Below are 18,795 nucleotides of genomic sequence, written 5' to 3'. Positions count from 1 at the left end.
TTTCCGGTCCGACCGGGATTCGGTCAACCGACCGGTCTGGTTCTATATAGTTCGCTCGGCTCCTAGAGAACTGGCCGGTCTGAACCGGTTCGGCCGGTCGGACCGGAAAACCGGCCCGGTTGAACCGGTTTTCTATTAAAAAAATATTTTTTTTTTTGAAAATCATTTTTCAGCCCGACTCTTCGTTTTCTGACAAAAGTTGTTCGGCCGGTCGGACCGGTTTGACCGATTGAACCGGTGAACCAGTTGGCCTTCCGGTTCGTTGTCCGGTCCGGTTATGCATTGATTATATTACAAACCGTTTCGTTATACTACCATGTCTTCTAGTTTTAAAATTTTGACAAACTGGAAACAAATTACGACTTTAAAACTCTCGTTCATTGTAGATACGATAATACATGTCACAATGAACTGGAAATATTAATAAAGTATACCCACGGCCAAATTAGGCTTGCTCGGTGTCCCATGGGATGCAGGTATCCCATGTGTCGCGATGTAGTCATTCCCCCCTTTTATGGAAGCCACCAGATTTCTTGATTTTTAAATGGAGGTCTCTCATTGATTTAAACCAAATTCATGGGTATGAGTCTTACCAAAACCAGATAACTCTTAAACGAGTTATAACATCTCATTAAATTAAAAATTAATCTTACCAATTATTTGATATGAAAATCCTACAAAATAGGAATATCCTAAAATTTAATATCCAATTTAAAAAGAAAAAGATATTATTTATAATTAATAAACAATTTTATAGTAAAAAACATAAGCGGGTCATGAGTCACCAAATCCAGATAGCTTTTGAAAGGGTTATAACATATCATTTATTTATAAAACCCTTTCATCATCAAACCCTAAGTATATTATTAACTTTCTTACAATAAAGAAAATTAAAATCCAAAAAATAAATATTAAAAAACAAAAAATGTAAAACAACCATTCTCTCAAGCTATCAGATTACTTTATTTGTAAATGAAGGTTTCTCACACATTTGACCCGAATTCACGGGTAAATGTCTCACCAAACCCAGATAGCTCTTAAACGGGTTATAACATCTCACTATATTAAAAAATAATCTCATCAAATATTTGATATGAAAATCTTATAAAATAGGAATATACTAAAAATTAATATCCTATTTTATTTAAAAAAAATTATTTATAATTAAGAAACAATTTTATAATAAAGAAAATAAACGGGTAATGAGCATCACCAAACCCAGATAGCTTTTAAACCGGATTATAACATATCATTTATTTGTGAAACCATTTCATCATCAAACCTCAAGTATATTAATTATTAACTTTCTTACAATAAATAAAATTAAAATCCCAATATACATATATAAATATTAAAAACGAATAATGTAAAACAACCCCCGTAATACGGGGATAAAATCTAGTATATATATACCTATATGATATTATCCTTCTATTAATTAAAAGCAAGAATATTAGTCTAGGTTAATATTGAATATCACTTTGATCGATCATGTCCATTTAACTATGATATTTAAACCATAATATTATTTTATGCGAAAAACAAAAGAGATAAAACCGGCCATACACTCATGTGTGTTAATAATTAAGTTGATGTTAGTAGCGCCACTGTACATATATGATATATCCATTAGAATGTCTATATATGATTGCTTTAGCATGAGGTTACAATACACATATATTCTTTTATTTACTTTTTAGATATCAATGAATGCAACCTATTTCCGTGTTATGGAGTTTGTAAAAATACCCAAGGGAATTACTCGTGCAAATGCAACGAAGGGTATTTTGGTGATGCCACAACTAAAGATGGTTGTCAACGGATACCACTCAACCGAAAATCAATTAACGTGCTTCACTTATCATTAGGTATATGTATTTCCTGTTTCCAATTTTATTTTATTATTTTATTAAAACAAAACCATGAATAAAAAAGTATTTATATTACTTGTTCTAAACACGACAATGTGGATTAGAACAAGTATAAGTCGTTGTTGTTGTTGTTATTATTATTATTATTTTTTGAAATTTGTTAACACCCAATTATCTTGATTGTTAGATTAAAATAGTATGTCCCCATAATTTTGAAAAAACTAATAATATATAACCCTAATTGAAAATAAAAGCATAATTTGTTGGTCGAGTTGTCTTAATTTGATAGACTTGGTCGAGTTGTCTTAATTTGGTATCTATCTTCTAATCATGTGCAGGTTTATGGCCTGGTTTCCTAGTAATATTAATTGCATTAACTATGTTGCACATAATGGTAAAGCAAAGAAAGACAGTTAAGCTAAGAGAACAACTATATGAGTAAAATGGTGGTGTACTATTGGAAGATAAACTGAAGACTGCAGGTCGTAATGTTATGAAGATTTTTCAAGTTGAAGAGCTAGTCAAGACTACCAACAATTACGCCGAAGATAATATTCTTGGGAAAGGAGGTAATGGTACTGTGTACACTAGGGAACTCTACCAGATACTGTTAGGTCCTGTTTTGTATGTCTAAGTCTTTTGTATTGGTTTGCTTATGTAATTGGGTTTATTGGTCATTTTGTATGTAATTGGGCCAAGGTCCATTGTAAAGAAGTCCATTGGGCCTAGTTGAATATAATATTACTTCTCATGCATGCTTCCCTATAAATAGGGAGCATGCCATGAGAAAACAATTTTTTGCCAATTCTCTAACTCACTTTCTCTCTTGTTATCTCTCTCTCTCTCTCTCACTCACCTCTCATGACCCGAAAATAAACATCTCAAAGATCCGAGATCAAAGGTGATTCGGTGTGATTTCCGCTAGCACCGGGTTTAGTTGATCCAAGAATAGTTGTTAGATCCATCCGGTTTCGGGATCTACAATTGGTATCAGAGCTTCGGCTCACTAGTTGAGGTTTTTGGATCACAACCTTGGGTTTTGATCTTGAGAAAGGAAAGAAAGTGTTCTTGCAAGAAAAACTACAAAAATACAAAAACAATCAGTTTCGAGTTCATAAAATGACTTAGAAAGTGTTATTGGTAGAAATAACAAGTACACAAGTTCTAGATCTAAAAGAATTGGGTTTAAAGGTGTTCAAATTAAACATTCGGGTTGAAAAGTTGTTAAAAATGGACAGTTTAGAAATTTCGCTTCGCATATCATGAAAGTTAGTGTACCAACTTTTGACCAGATCTGACAAGTTAGGTGAACAAATCCCCAAAAAGATTGTTTCTGGAAGATTTGAAGCTTCGCTTGACCAAGGATTTCGCTTCGCTTAAGTTTTTTTCGCTTCGTTTGTAATATCGCTTCGCTTAAGTTTTTCGCTTGGCTTGTAATTTCGCATCGCACAGAAGTTTTTCACTTCGCATGAAATCGTTTCGCTTCGCACAAGAATCTGTTTCGCTTCGCTTCTTATTTCGCTTTGCACAAAAGAATTTCGCATCGCATTACTGTTTCGTGCGAAATTCTTATTTTGTTAAAATTTGAACTGTTTAAGGACTGTTAGTGCTTGAGACTGTTGTAACCATGACTAGTACTGATTCTGAGTTGTTGAAGGGGTATTTGTTGCTTGAGAACCAAGTGGGAACACCTACAAAACCTCCAAAGTTTATGACCTTAGATGACAACTTTGCTGATTTTAAATGGAGGTTCATGAACTTTATCTCTCTGACTGACTCTGAGTTGATGAGATGTTTTGAAGTAGGTCCTCATGTTCCCATGACAGTCACTGCAGCGGGACAACAACCAAAACTAGTTGAAAGTTATGATCTAAATGATAAGACTTTAATTGAACAAGACAAGAAAGCGTATCTCACTTTAACCGTTTGTCTTTCAAATGAAATTACTGAGACTTTACGGGAGCACAAGAGTGCAAAGGGTTTGTGGGATGCACTGGTTGAAAAAGTTGAGGGAAATGCTGAAATTAGGGAAAACAAGAAGGCCCTGTTAAAGGAAGAATTCAATATGTTCAACTACTGTCAAGGTGAAGGTGTGCTTGATTTGATAAAGAGGTTTGAAAAGTTGCCGGTAAGAATGAGAGCTGGTAGTGTCAACATCACAAATTCTGAGATCAACCACAAGTTGATGAATTCTTTGCCGTATAGCTGGAGCACCAATACTGTGACAATCAAAAGAACTACTAACTTGAATGCAATGCCAACAACTGATTTGATATCCACTATCAAGTCTTTTGAAATGGATGAGCAAATGAGGATGAACAATCATATGAGTTCTCTGAATCAAGCTGGGATGAGTACTGCTCCTACAATGCCTACTGCTTTCTTAAGCAAGTCACAACACAACATGTATCCAGTAACCACTCCAAAGTATTCTTCAGCTGTGCCTTCACAAGAAACAGCATTTATCTCAACTGGCAATCAGTCTGCTTCACCTGGTTCTAGCTCATTTCAAAAGGCAGTTGATAGTGCTGTTGAACAAGCATTGAAAGCCCATGGGATCTCTTCTTCAAAGCCTCAGCAAAGCAAAAGTTCAAGCTACTGTGAAGCTTTCCCAATGCTAAATGATTCAAATGTTTCACTGGTTCATGCATTCCTGTCATGTCATGAAGATTTAATGCAAGGAAATCTGTTGCCACCACAGTTTGAAACAGGAGATCTAAAAGACATTAATCAAAAGGATCTCGAGAAGATGGATATCAAATATCAAATGGCTATGGCGGTACACAAAGCTATAAACTTCATGAAGACGTATGGGAAAGACAGTTTCAAGGATTTTGACCGAAAGAGGATTGGTTTTGATAAGGAGAAGCTTCATTTTTACAACTGTGGTGAGTTGGGTCACTTCTCAAGGGAATGCACAAATCCCCCAAAACCAGTAAACGACATTCGTGTGACTGAAGTGACTGATGAAGATAACAACAAGTCAGTTGGTAAGAAGCATGAAGTGCACAAGCCAAGCAGCTCAGCTCCAAGAATTGGAGGTCAACCACACAAGGGCAACTCAAGCTCAAACACTAGAGCCCTTGTCTCTCAAACAGAGGTCCAGACTGTGGATTGGGATGATCAATTTCAAGAGCTGAATAATCCACTCAATCAAGCGTGCATGGCTTTCACTTCCAACAATGAAGCATCTTCGTCTTCAAACACAATTTCTAAGGCATCACCACTCGATGAGGTACATCAAAATCCTTGCTCTCAAGCGTGCATTAACTTGGTTTATTTTTATAGGCACAATCATGATGAAGTCTTGAAAGAAATTTCAAAACTTCGAGAGTTGAATGCTGAGTATGTAAAAGCCAACAAGATTTATGTTAAAAAGATTCAAACTTATCTTGATGATGTAGCAAATCTTAGACTTCAAAATTTTCAAACAGAACAAGAAGTAATATATTTTAAAAACATAGTTTCTGAATTAAAAGATGAAATTGAAAGTTTGAAACTTGATATTTTTGATAAAAGGAAAGAAGTAAAGATAGTCAAAAGATTTGAAACATCATCTGAGAAATTAGATTATCTTATTGGAGCCCAGAGAAGTACTAAGCTAAAAGCGGGGCTGGGGTACGGCTATACAGTTGTACCTCCACCTTTTAATGACAACTACACCAGTTTACCACACTTTAGCTATACTACTTTTCCCGAGGAAGAAATGTCATATGGGGTTGGTAGAATACCAAAACCAATGAAGTTTGTTCCTGCCGTTTCACAAACTGTTGCTCCAGTCCCATCATCTGATAAATCTAACATCAATGTGTCTTGTGAAGCAGGTGATGTAAAATTTGGTGAATGTGGGAAGGTTAACTTGGGTTGTAAGCTAAAAGGAGGGTTAGAACCACGTTTTGAATCATGTGTGGATCTAACCAAATCAATTACCAACCCAGTTTGTAATAAAGTGTGTGAATCGATGTTAGGAAGTTTGATGTCAGGATCAAAAGTTGTATTTTGTGAAAGTTCGTGTGATGAAAGTTGTGAAAATGTTTGTAATGAAAATGAATGTTCCTCGTCTGATTCTGAGTGTGAAACAGTTTTTGATGAAACAATCGAAGAAAAGGTTGATGAACAGAATAGTCCTAGTTGCTCATCACCTGATCATCATATTGAGAATTTGAGAAAACCAGAATCAAATTTTGAAAATGAAAAACCAAGCACATCCTGTAAATACGTGCCACCCAAGAAAACCTCAATTTCTCAAAATACGAATTACAACAATAGTTCTCAATATTATGATCAATTTGATAGTGCCTATTACTACTCTCAACAAAAACCTAGGCAATCAAATTATTTTGTTAATCAAAATTCATATGATCACTATTATCAGTCAGATAGAGGTTACCAACATGTTAAACCGACTACATCACCTTATCACCCATACCTTAGTGACCAAGAAGTTTATAAATGCAACCAAAGAAAATGTTGCTTTGTATGTGGAAATCCTTCTCATCTTGCGAGACATTGCAAGAACTGGCACAAGCAACAAAGAGACTTAAACAGTGCGTTTGGTCAGGAATTTCCTAAGGTTAATCCCAAAGCTAAGAATATGTCTAACCAAACTCACTCCACAGCCAGCGAGTCGGATTTCAATCCCAAAAGTGATAAGAAACCTAAGAAACCATTTTGGCTAACACAAAGATAAAGAAAAAGGTTAGCTAAGGGTTCAGAAGCTGAAAAGCCCAAGAACCCTTCAAAGGTTTTTAGCAAGAAAAATCAAGATGATTTTGTGGTTAAACCAAAACCAAAACCAAAACGAAGGCAATCCAGAAAACCTTTTCAAAACCGAGGAAAATATAACTCATGTTCCTCGAGGGATTGCTCTTCAGATTCTGATTCACCAATAGATTACATTTTCAAGAATCATAAAATTAAGCTTGGTGATTTTCTGTTTAATTTTCTCGAGACAACGAGGTCTCGGGGCCCCTCCACTAACTAGCTGTTCATGTGTGTAGGGTCAGCCTGGAAGGCCTGTCAACAGTATCTGGTACTTAGACAGTGGCTGCACCTGACATATGACAGGAGATGAGTCTCTGCTGTTTGATGTGAAACCATTTGACGGCGGACATGTCTCTTTTGCTGGTGACGTAGGAGGAGAAATCAAGAAACAAGTAAACGTCTCCAATGGTACTCTGACCTTTGATGAAGTCAATCTTGTCGAACAGCTCAACCACAATCTGCTCAGTGTCTCCCAAATATGTGAAGCATTTCTCTACTCTTTTTACTGAAAATGAATGTCTTATTCTCAAACCAGGTTTTAAAGTCCCTGATGAGTGGATCTTGATGCGTACTCCGAGGCATAATGATGTTTATATTCTGGACATGAGAATCAATTATTCAATGCGTACCACTTCTTGTTTGATGTCCAAGGCCTCGGAGAACGATTCATTTTTATGGCATCGACGTTTGGGTCACGTCAACTTTAAGAACTTGAACAAGTTGGTTAAAGGTGAGCATGTGAGGGGTTTGCCTGTAAAATCCTTTCATTGTGTTGAAAAATGTTTATCTTGCTCTAAATGAAAACAACACAAACTTCCTCACAGACCCAAGACTGTCAATTCCATAAACTTCACTCTTCAACCGTTACATATGGATCTCTTTGGTCCAATTCAACCATTGGCAATAGGTCGAAAAGCCTATTGTCTGGTTATTACTGATGATTTCTCGCGTTTCAGTTGGACTTTTCTGCTAGGGCACAAGGATGAGACATCTCAGTTTCTGCTCAGGTTCATCGTATTGGTTGAGAATAAAACTAATAAAAGAGTCAAGTGTATCAGAAGCGACAACGGAACATAATTCTGCAACAAGGTGGTGAATGAGTTCTATCACAACAAAGGGATCCTTTGTCAGTTCAGTGCACCTTACACTCCCGAACAAAATGGGGTGGCTGAAAGACGAAATCGTACATTGGTTGAAGCCATCAATGGTGCCTGCTTTACCCAAAACTGTTTGTTGCTAAACAGAGACAGAACAAGACTCCGTATGAAGTCTTCTATGGAACAAAGCCAATGGTCAACTTCTTCAGAACGTTTGGATGCCCCTGCACTGTGCTCTAAATAAATGTTGCAACAACTTCCAAGTTTGCTGAAAGGGGATGAGTGCTACTTTGTAGGCTATTCAGCTGACAAAAGTGCTTATCGCGTTTACAACAAGAAAACCAGAGTAATCTTGGAATCGTTCAACATTGATTGGCAAGAATTGAATCCTACTGACGCACACACTGGTCCGAATTGGATGTTTGATTTTGAAGGGTTGTTCAAGAAATTTCGAGGAATGTATACAGCACCGGTTCCCAATGTTGTGACTGCACCAGCTCAATCTGAAGATGATCAATCAATCTTAATGCGTGCTGTTTTGAGAGGTATGGAAGATGTTCATGTAGCTGCTCTTGCACCCGTACGTAATGCACCTGCCGTGGTTAATCAACAGGTCGCGGTCAATGAAGTACAGCCATCTGCAGATATTACTAAGATGCCTATTGTTGAAGACACCGACGATTCAGATACTGATTCATATGTGTCAGCTGACAATGTGGAAAACGACCAGACTGATCAAGCGGTGGAGCACTAGACTGATCAAGCAGAGAATCCTCCAGCAGAACCAAGTGTAGTTGAGTCTGTTCCTACACCTCCCTCTGACGAAGAAATTCATGGATCTTCTGAGGAGACTGTTCAAGCTAATGTGCAGGATGAACCAGTTCAAAATGAAGCTTCTGGCAACACCGACTCAACCTCAGTCCCAGCCATCGTTGTGCCATTCCATGACAACCTATGGGAGGGTCTCATTGCTCATGAACATCTGGTCGATCAAGAAGAAGGTGCCAGTGAACCTTAACCACATGCTCATGTCAATGTGACTACTGTTTTTCATCCCATAGAGAGCTTATCAATTTAGCTTGAAGCTTCACCAGTCGAGCATGTCGAACAAATTCCACAGTTACCAATTCATCGACGACATCCTACTGAGAACATCATTGGAGATCCATCCACTTGCATTCAAATACGGAGTACTTCCGGTAACATTAACAGATGTCTTTTTGCTTGTTTTATTTCACAGGTTGAGCCCAAGGACTACAAAGTTGATTTGAAGGAAAACTCTTGGGTTGAAGCAATGTAAGAAGAACTGTTGTAGTTCAAGAAGCTGAATGTTTGGAGGCTAGTGAAGAAACCAGAACATAAAAGACCGATTGGAAGAAAGTGGGTGTTCCGTAATAAAAAGGACAACAAGGGGGTTATCATCAGAAACAAAGCCCGGCTTGTTGTACAAGGCCTTTGGCAACGCGAGGGACTTGATTATGATGAAGTATATGCACCCGTGGCCAGATTAGAAGCAATTCGTATCTTTTTGGCCTACGCCTCGTACATGAACTTCAAAGTATATCAAATGGACGTGAAGACTGCTTTCTTGTATGGGAAAGTAAAGGAAGAAATTTACGTCAACCAACCTCCAGGTTTTGAAGATCCAAATTATCCTGACCATGTTTATCGTCTTGACAAAGAACTTTATTGTCTTCACCAAGCACCCCGTGCATGGTATGCCACATTGGCTAACCATTTGGTGAAGAATGGGTACAAATGAGGAATTGTTGATAAAACACTCTTTGTCAAGAAGGTTAAGGGTGATCTGATTTTAGTCCAAGTGTATGTTGATGATATTATCTTCGGGTCCACGAATGAGAATTTGTGCAAGGAGTTTTCAGAGGTCATGCAACAGCGATTTGAGATGAGTTCTTTGGGAGAAATGACTTTCTTCCTGGGCCTACAAGTTGAACAAAAGACGAACGGGACTTTAATTCATCAGGAGAAGTACGTTCACGACATTGTTCAGAAGTTCGGGTTCAAGGATTCAGCTTCGTTTATGACACCAATTGCTACGTGACCTGTTCTCGCTCCTGATCCATCAGGAAAGCCAGTCGATCAACACCTATATAGGTCAATGATTGGCTCATTGATGTATCTCACTGCAAGCAGACTGGATATTATGTTCCCTGTTTGTCAGTGTGCCAGATATCAGTCAGATCCAAGAGAATCCCACATGACAGCTGTCAAATGCATATTTAGATACTTGAAGGGAAGACCTCATTTGGGACTTTGGTATCCAAAAGAGTCACCCCTGGAGCTTCATGCTTTTACTGACAGTGATTATGGGGGATGGAATTTAGACAGAAAGTCAACATCGGGTGGATGTCAATTCCTGGGAGATCAGTTGATTTCATGGCAGTGCAAAAAGTAAGTCACAGTGTCCACCTCCATAGTAGAAGCCGAGTACATAGCTACATCCAGTTGCTGTTCCCAAGTTATTTGGATCCAGCTTCAGCTGCTTGATTACGGTTTGAATTTCTATGATACAACGATCAAATGTGATCATGAGGCGGCCGTTGCAATTGTTAAAAACCCGGTCCAGAACTCAAAGACAAAGCATGTCGACATCCGAATACACTTTACTCGTGATTGTTTTGATCGTAAGCTTGTCAATATAAAAAGGGTCCATACTGATTTTAACTTTAATGATCTCTTTACCAAAGCTTTTAGTCGTGCCCGATTTTTATTTCTCGTTGAATCCTTGGGCATGATTTCTTTTCAGTAAATTTTATCCTATATTTTAAAATTGTAAATATTTTTAAAATATGTCACAATTTTAGAGTGAGAAAATGAGTTAACTTTAACTCACCAAAAAGATTTTCAATTTACTTTAATAAAAACAAAAATCGAGTCACTTGACTTAACAAATTTTTTTTTATTCTTATATATAATATTAATTTCATCTTTACTCCTATTTAAGAAATACTAAGAAAATTAGAAAAGAATTATCCCGTTTAGGGGGAGCTCCTGTTTAGAGGGAGTCGGATAATTAAAATTTTCAATTAAGAATTTGATCCGACCTTATGGAAAGTGATAGTACATTGGTATGTGTTGATCCTAGCACATGAAAAGAGTAGATCAAAAGTCTACAAGGTCATTCATAGATGTGTAGACAAGCTTGACAAACAAGTAAGTGTTTGGTGATATAAACTTAAACTCTTGCCGATGCTAGTGGCTATACGTTTAAGAAGCGGTTGCATGATTCCGTTATAGTCATATCAATGAAGGAAGAAATGTAATTAAACATGTCATACCCAAGCCTCTCTTTACTTGATCACAGTTGTCTTATGAAATAATTTTCATTGAGTCATGAAAAGCATCAAAGAAAAGAAAGAAAAAGAAAAACAAAAGAGTCAGAAAAGAAAAAGAAAAATTCAAGAAAAAGAGTCAGAAAAATAGTCAATTTTAACTTCTGCTTTATTTCTTCATTTATTTTGTTTAAGCTTTGGACTATCTCTGTGCGATAATATGGTATTATCCGACCTGATTGTTAAGGCTCTGAACTTCTGCTTCAATTTAATCTTTCTAGATCGAGTCAAGTGTGCAAAGCACAAAGTGTCAACTGTGCAAAGTACAAAGTGTCAAGTATGTTAATAAGAGTACTATGATCAACTAAGAAAGGTTTAAGTCAAGTGGAGGTGATATGTCAACACAAACTAGGCCCGAGATATGATGGAATCAGTATAATGTCTGATTAAGTGGGGACCACATAAGTATCGTGCCTAATTGAACCTTAAATGTATCACGTTAACATCAAAACACTTGTCAAGTTAAACAGGTGGACAATATCTACAATCGATGATAAAATTGTGTCAAAATAATATCAAAATGGAAACGCGATCTAGGGCTTTGCAAACCAATATGATTCCATGTTGTGATCGTTCTGTGTAAATTTATCAAAGAAAAGACTATGTAAATAATTATGTAAATTAATTTCACAATTACCCTTATTTTGAAATATGTTTTTAAATTTTATTTTGTTTTATTTCTATTTTCTAAAATATTATTTACCTTGGTGTCTTAATATTTTATGTTTTATTTTTAATTTTAATTTTCATTTTACTTTTATTTTTAATTTTATTTTTATTATTTTTAACTTTATTTTATTTTACTTTATCTTTATTTTATTTAAGTTATATATTACTTTTATTTTGGTTTTACTTTATTTTGTCAAAGAGATCATTTTTGCAAAAGTTAACAGTTACGGACCAACAAAAGGAAATTCAGAAAAATAAACAAGTGCTTGGATTCGGTGGGTAAATGTTTTTCGGGTTTGAATGTGCAAATATTTTTAAAGACCGAGGACTGAGAGTGTATTTTTTGTGAATACTCGTGATGTTTTGACCTTATAGCGAGACAGGCTGACCCTATATATATGGGTCACCAAAAATATCTTTCACTATTCATCATAAACCTTTCATCTTACTCTCACACTTTCTCTCTCTACCTTTTTCTCTCAAACCCTAACTTTTCATCTTCTATCTTCAAGATCCGGCCCTCTTTATCATCTTTGATCATGAATATGGATCCACACCTTCGGTATAACATCATAACACCATCAATCGTTCATCTTGTTGTATCTGGGCTCACGAAGATCGAAACGGCGGTTCAAACGAACCGTCAGCTAGATCTAAGTGATAGATCTCCATATATGTAGTTGTTATAAAGATTATGAACTGTTATTAGACCTCTATATCTTGTTTATCATCATTAATTTTTAGTTTTAGGTTTGGTTTGCAAAGTTTGTAGATCTAGGGTTTGTTCGAAGTTTTCAAGGTCCGATTGATCAAGTAAATCAAAGGGTTTTGGTCTCAAACCTTCCAGAACCTCAATTCGGGTCTAGGCTACATAGTGGAAAACAAAAAAGGATAAAAAAGAAGCTAAGTTAATGTTTTCGCATGGAGAAGGTTTTTCGCTTCGCATGGTGATGCGAAGCGAAACATATTTCTCTTTCGCTTCGCTTGACCTTATGTGAAGCGAAACATATTTCTGTTTTGCTTGGCCTCATGCAAAGCGAAAGGAATGGATTTTCTACTTCACTTCGCTTGGCCTCATGCGAAACGAATGGATTGTCTGTTTCGCTACGCATGACTCCAAGCGAAGCGAAATAAGACCCATGCGAAAATCTAACACTTAGAAAAAAAATTTTCTTTCTGGACTAAGGAAGCTACTAGACTGTTTTGGACTTTATGGATTGTTGGACTTTATGGACTGTTTTGGACATGCAAAGACTGTATATATTGGACTAATTGATTTTTAAAAAGACTAAAATTGTGACACCCGGTAAATTTCCCAACCCCTTAAACTAAGTAATCAACCTAATAATTAGGTGATTGTAAATATTATGCGCGCCATGTTAGTCAGCGCGTGCATGTGTTATGTGCGCCCTGCGCGAGCGCACCATGTTAAGAACCAGCGTGAGCATATGTTATATGCGCCATGCGTGAACGTATTGGCCTTATGTTTTCATGTAACTTAAACGTTATGTTGTCTATGGGTTGACCATCCCGCATGATGCTAAGGCGGGTGCATCCTACATCGTTTGTGCGCGTGCGGAAGGGAACTAACCTACCCGCATGGCGGGAACTTTGAGAGCTAGTTTGTCTGAAGCTCCAGGATGGAATTGACTTCAACATGACTGATCACTATGTTGAAATACCAAAACCACCTGGAGAATCTACAAATGAAACTCAAATGTCCCTAACTGCGAGAAGGTTACGCACCTACCCGCAGCAAAGAAATGTTCTACACGCAGGAAGCTATGCGCACCAAGTTATACGCGCAGAACACTTAGTCAAAATGATCAGATTTAAGGAAATTGTCCCCGCCCAAAAGAGGGCGGTAGCGTGTTTCAGAAAACTTCTACTTTTTACTGTACACTGTCTAAAGCACTGAAAAAGCAAACTGTAAAAGTCAACTGCCAGCCACCCACTCTCACCAACCACAGCCCTGCATGTCCTGTCCATATCAAATCAGAATCTTTAATCTACTTTTCTACTCTTTTTAATAAATAATAATAATTTCCATACTTTATCATCATTTCAAAAGATTACAATTCCCTAAAGCAAGGGATTATGTTCCCTTGAGTTTGCCTATAAATTTGTAGCCTAAATTATCACCCAAAACACACTTCAAGGAACTACAAACTTGCACTAATCTTTTCCCAAGCATCCATTGTTTCCAGCTCCGATCCTGTTACTAGGTAAGCCTAGATTATAACCTTGAGATCTACTTTCCAACCCTTATATCTTGATCTTAATATATATAATTGTTATTTAATCGTATTCTAGACCTTCGATTCCGAGGCCAACACCAAGAAAACCCGAATCTCGATTAATCCCTTAACAAGAACCACAGGTGAGTCTCACAGCCCCTATTTTCACTATTTTCACCATTTTAAACTGCTTTCGGGGCGAGGGACACGTATTTAAATAATGTTTTATCATGGTATATTTACAAGCTAAGCAAACGATTACGTGTTTAAGTTATGTTTCATGATGAGCAATGCGAACAGTTATCTATGGTTTTTCGATGATAGTGCACCAGATTCGAGTAAGTGATCACTTTACCATTGGAACTCTAAGGGTAGGGACTGCTGGTTTGATCCGCCCACTCGTAGGGGTCGCACCTCTTACACAGACGAGTGCCTAGCACGGGGCAGTACTATGGGTTTGAGCCCGTTCGTAGAGGTCGCTCCTCTTACGCAGACGAGCGCCTTGTTTTCCGGCACAACGTCCGCGCGTAACCCGCGGGACGGTATTACAGCATATATTCGCTCGTAGTGGCAGCGCCACTTACACAGACGAGCACAGTTTTCCAGAAGTGTCTGCGCGTAACCCGCGGGACAGTATTACGTTATTTTAGCTCGTAGTGGCAGCGCCACTTACACAGACGAGCACAGTTCCCAGAAATGTTCGCGCGTAACCCGCGGAACGATTTTATCAGAATATGTTGATATAACTATGTTTTACCAAGCATGTGTTTAATGATGCTACCAGAATTATGTTTCAGAATGATTTGTATCAAGATTATGATGCAATACGATTTATCAAGTTACTAAAACTTGTGAACTCACTCAGTTTATACTGATTCAAATGTTTTTACGTGTCTTTCAGGAGATAACTAGGTAGCGCATGGAGTCGCACTTAGAGCACCACACGCTGAACATCTAAAACAAGCTTTTTGGAAGATTTTGGTTTTATCCCCTCGATGCGCACGGTTACCCGCCGCGCAAGGGGATATGGCGAGAAAATCTTCAGTTTTAGTACTTGGATGTTTTTTTATGTAATCCTTAAACAATGTAATGTATTTGTATTAAACTTCTCATGCGCAATAAAAATCTTTGAATGTTTTGCAATGGCCCGTGCTTAAGTATCAATCCCCACTCGCGCGCGCCCGGCTGTTTCCGCCGCTCAGGGCCGGGTGTGACAAAAATCAACTTTTACCTTATTAAAACAAAATTTGTATAACATTAATTAACTAAATGTAATTAATTAAGTTAAATAACTTGTAAATACTTAATCATTTGTACATAACCTATTTTGTTTAATGATAATTCTTATAATCTCGATGAATGATTTCAGGGCCATAATCTATATTGTGCTCTCGAGGAACCCACAGATAAAAAGGACAAGGTCTTTACTTCAATGATCAAGGGGCTAAAGCAATCACCCCAAGCAGTCACCCCTTGCATATGCCATCACTGCTAACCCAGCCATTTACTCTAAGTGGATCATAGAGTTCTGGGCTTTTGCATCACCATCTAATGATGCTCTATCTATCAAGACAAAGGTTTCCAGGAAAGAGTTGATTATTACAGAAGGAGACATCAGGCGTGCACTAAAGATCAAAGACGAGCCTGATTATGCATATGAGAAGGGAGACAGAGCAAAATTGAGTGAGTTTGTGACGAATATGGCATATGATACAGAGTGGAAGAGCCTGGAGAAGAAGCATCTACCGCCGTACTGGAGATTCTTGTTTCACATAGTGACTCACTGTTTATCAGACTTGAGGGGTGGTTTTGATAGCATGAGGGTTGACTGAGTGCGGATTATGTTTGCTCTGTCGACTAAGGAGAAGTTCAGTTATTCACGAAGGTTGTTCTTGTGCATGATGGCCAATGCAAGGAACGAGTCGACATGGCTTATGTATCCAAGGTTCGTGCAGATGTTGCTTGACGATATGATTCCCGATGCACCCAGGCCACCTCACAAGAAGGCTAAGGATAAGAAATCATTGCCCGAGCCGTATCACGTAAATGAAATCAAGCTGTCAATCTTTGGAGTTTTGTTGAGCACAAAGGGCAAGGGTCATCAATATCAAGGACCAAGACGGGGACCGAAATTTGGGTTGTTTGAGGAGACAGAGCCTGCTGGGGATGACCCTGAAGTAGAAAGTGGAGAAGTTGTAGCTTCTGAAGCTGAGGTTGAAGTTGAACAAGATTCATCTGATGAAGCACCAGAAGACAGAACCAAAGCCAAGCATTATTTGAAGAGGAAGGTTACCGACAAGCCTTCTGTTGGTGGCTCTTCGGGTAAAGAAAAGGCTGTTGAAGAGGAGGAGGAAGAGCAGCAGCCCTTGAAGCGCATAAAGAGACTGGCGGACTCCCAGAAGTCTTCCAAGCTCATTGTCAAGCTTTCTACTACAGGTAAACCTGCTTCTGACCCTCCTGTAGTTTCACCCAAATCCCTAGCTCAAACACTTCGGGACTTAGATGTAGCAAAGATTAAGATCCCTGTTTACAAGAAACCTAAGTCTAGAGTTAAGTCCAAATCCAAACGAGCCAAAACCATGCTTCACGACTCACCCGATGAATCACCCGAACCCTCACCAAAAGACCAACCCATATCCACTTTCTTACCACAAATACCAGACTCCCCACCTTAGTCACAACCACAACCAACCCGAACCGAACCCTAACGTCCACACCACCTACCCAACCAGAACTATCCCAAATCACTACACCACCTAACAACCAACTACCGAACCCCTAACCACCTCAATATTCACATCTTCCATTTTTAGCTCACCAATCCAAACCACAAGCCTATGAACACAAACCTTTATCTCCTCACCACCAACAAAACCAACATCATCAACCATAGAACCCATACCCTACACACCCTTATTCTCTACCCCACACACCTCCACAACCTCACCACCACTTACCCAATCCATTACCCTACCTTTCCAAACCACCTCACCACCCATCCTTTTCGATACGCCACCAACTACAATCCTCTCACCCAAACCCATATCCAAAGGAAAGTCTTCGACACCTCCAGTGTACGCTGATCCTATCCTCGATAGGATCATCGCCCTGGAGGAATCAAACGCTAAGAGGGCTGAACGTGAATTGGTATTGCTCGAGTACATCATGACTCAAAGAAGAAGGAACGTGAGGACGCAGTTGCAAACACTAAGTTGGTGTCAAGGGTTCAGATCTTGGAAGAACAGAAAGAACTGAATGATGCTTTCATTGAAAGTCAACGACTCTTGATCAACACTCTCCAAGGTCGTATTCAAAATCAACAAGAACTGCTTAATAAAGAAAGTCTGAACAATGCCAATCAACGAGCTGAGTACAAGAAAGTGTCTGATCGGGTTGAGACTTTTGAGAAGAACCTACCTGCTGCCACTGTTTTGGAAGAAAGGTTGTTTAAGAAAATTGATGATGCAATGACCAAGTTGGATGTTGAGAAGGAGGCCACAAACTCCCGGGTCTCCATGCTTGAAGGACAATTGGCTTCATCTGCCTCACTCGGTACGCTCATTGCTCAGAACACACAGCTCAGAACCGAGATGACAACATTTCAAGCAAAGATAGCAGAGCAGAATCAACTTAATGAATGCCAATCAAAGCTGAATGAAGAGATGAATGAGAAGCACAAGGCGGCCTTAGAGCTTATCGGTATACGTGATGATGATCTTGCCACGCTCAAGGCCCGTCTTGATACAGTCTTTGGTACTTGGAGGAAATCTGCTTCCGTGGCACAAATTGGTTGATCCCAACCTACTGCAGGTCCGAGTATGGCCGTGCGAGCTGAATAGGTTGGTGGATCAGAAGAAGAGGCGACTGTGGGTCGGGTTGCACCACAGATCGGCCAGACTGGAAGCTTTGTAGGTACCAGCTTGGGGATGTCTCTTGTTGAACAACCTCAACCCCAAGCTGGTGGAGATGATGAAGGTGGTGACGGTGATGATGAAGACGACAGTGACGATGAAAGTGATGATGAAGATGAGGATGATGACGTGGATGAAAACGTCTACGATAGTTTTGATGAAGATGATGGTGGTGATGACGGAGGTGACGGTGGAGATGGTGGAGCCAGTGGGGCAGGAGGTGGAGGTGGAGTTAACACTCAAGCACCTCCACATACTCAAGAAACTCTTCAAGATCCTGCTGCACATGATTCGGCAAGCAAAGTCAGGGAGGCCGACTCAAAGATTGATAACATTTATAACGACTTGTTTCCTGCAGGTAATGTTGCAGGTATAGTTGATGCGTTCATTGAAGCCGGGAAGACCATCGAACTGGCTCAAACTTATCATACAAAGGAGGTAGAACATGATTACATCAACTACTCACCGAATCCAGACACGCCTCCAGTTCAAGTTCAAGCTTCAGAGGCTCCTGCAAGTGATCCAGTCATTGATCCAGCCACCGACTTGGCAAAAGCCACACCAAAGAAGAAAAGAAGAACTCACATCGTGTCAAGTCGTGCAAGCACCCGCTCCCTCAACTATCCTTATCACGATGAATCACTGATCGTGTATGCAAAGTACAACAAGGAGAACAGTTTCTGGGCAATCAGAAGATACAGCGGAGATCTCATATATATCACTCATCACGAGCTGAAGTCGCTGCCAGAGCTTGACATCAACTATCTCCGAAAAGCTCTGGGACGAGGAGAGTATGATGATACATTGGAAGGCTGGGTCACCACTCATCTGCATCATCAATCAAAGGTGGACTACAAGGAGTTTGAAGTAAATAAGGGTTGAAAGTTCAAGAA

Source organism: Bidens hawaiensis, unplaced genomic scaffold, assembly GCF_021521415.1.
Source record: "Bidens hawaiensis isolate Kalapana, Puna unplaced genomic scaffold, B.hawaiensis_p1.1 tig00012786_1, whole genome shotgun sequence".
Taxonomy (NCBI): Eukaryota; Viridiplantae; Streptophyta; class Magnoliopsida; order Asterales; family Asteraceae; genus Bidens; species Bidens hawaiensis.
Note: the sequence above shows the minus strand (reverse complement) of the source record.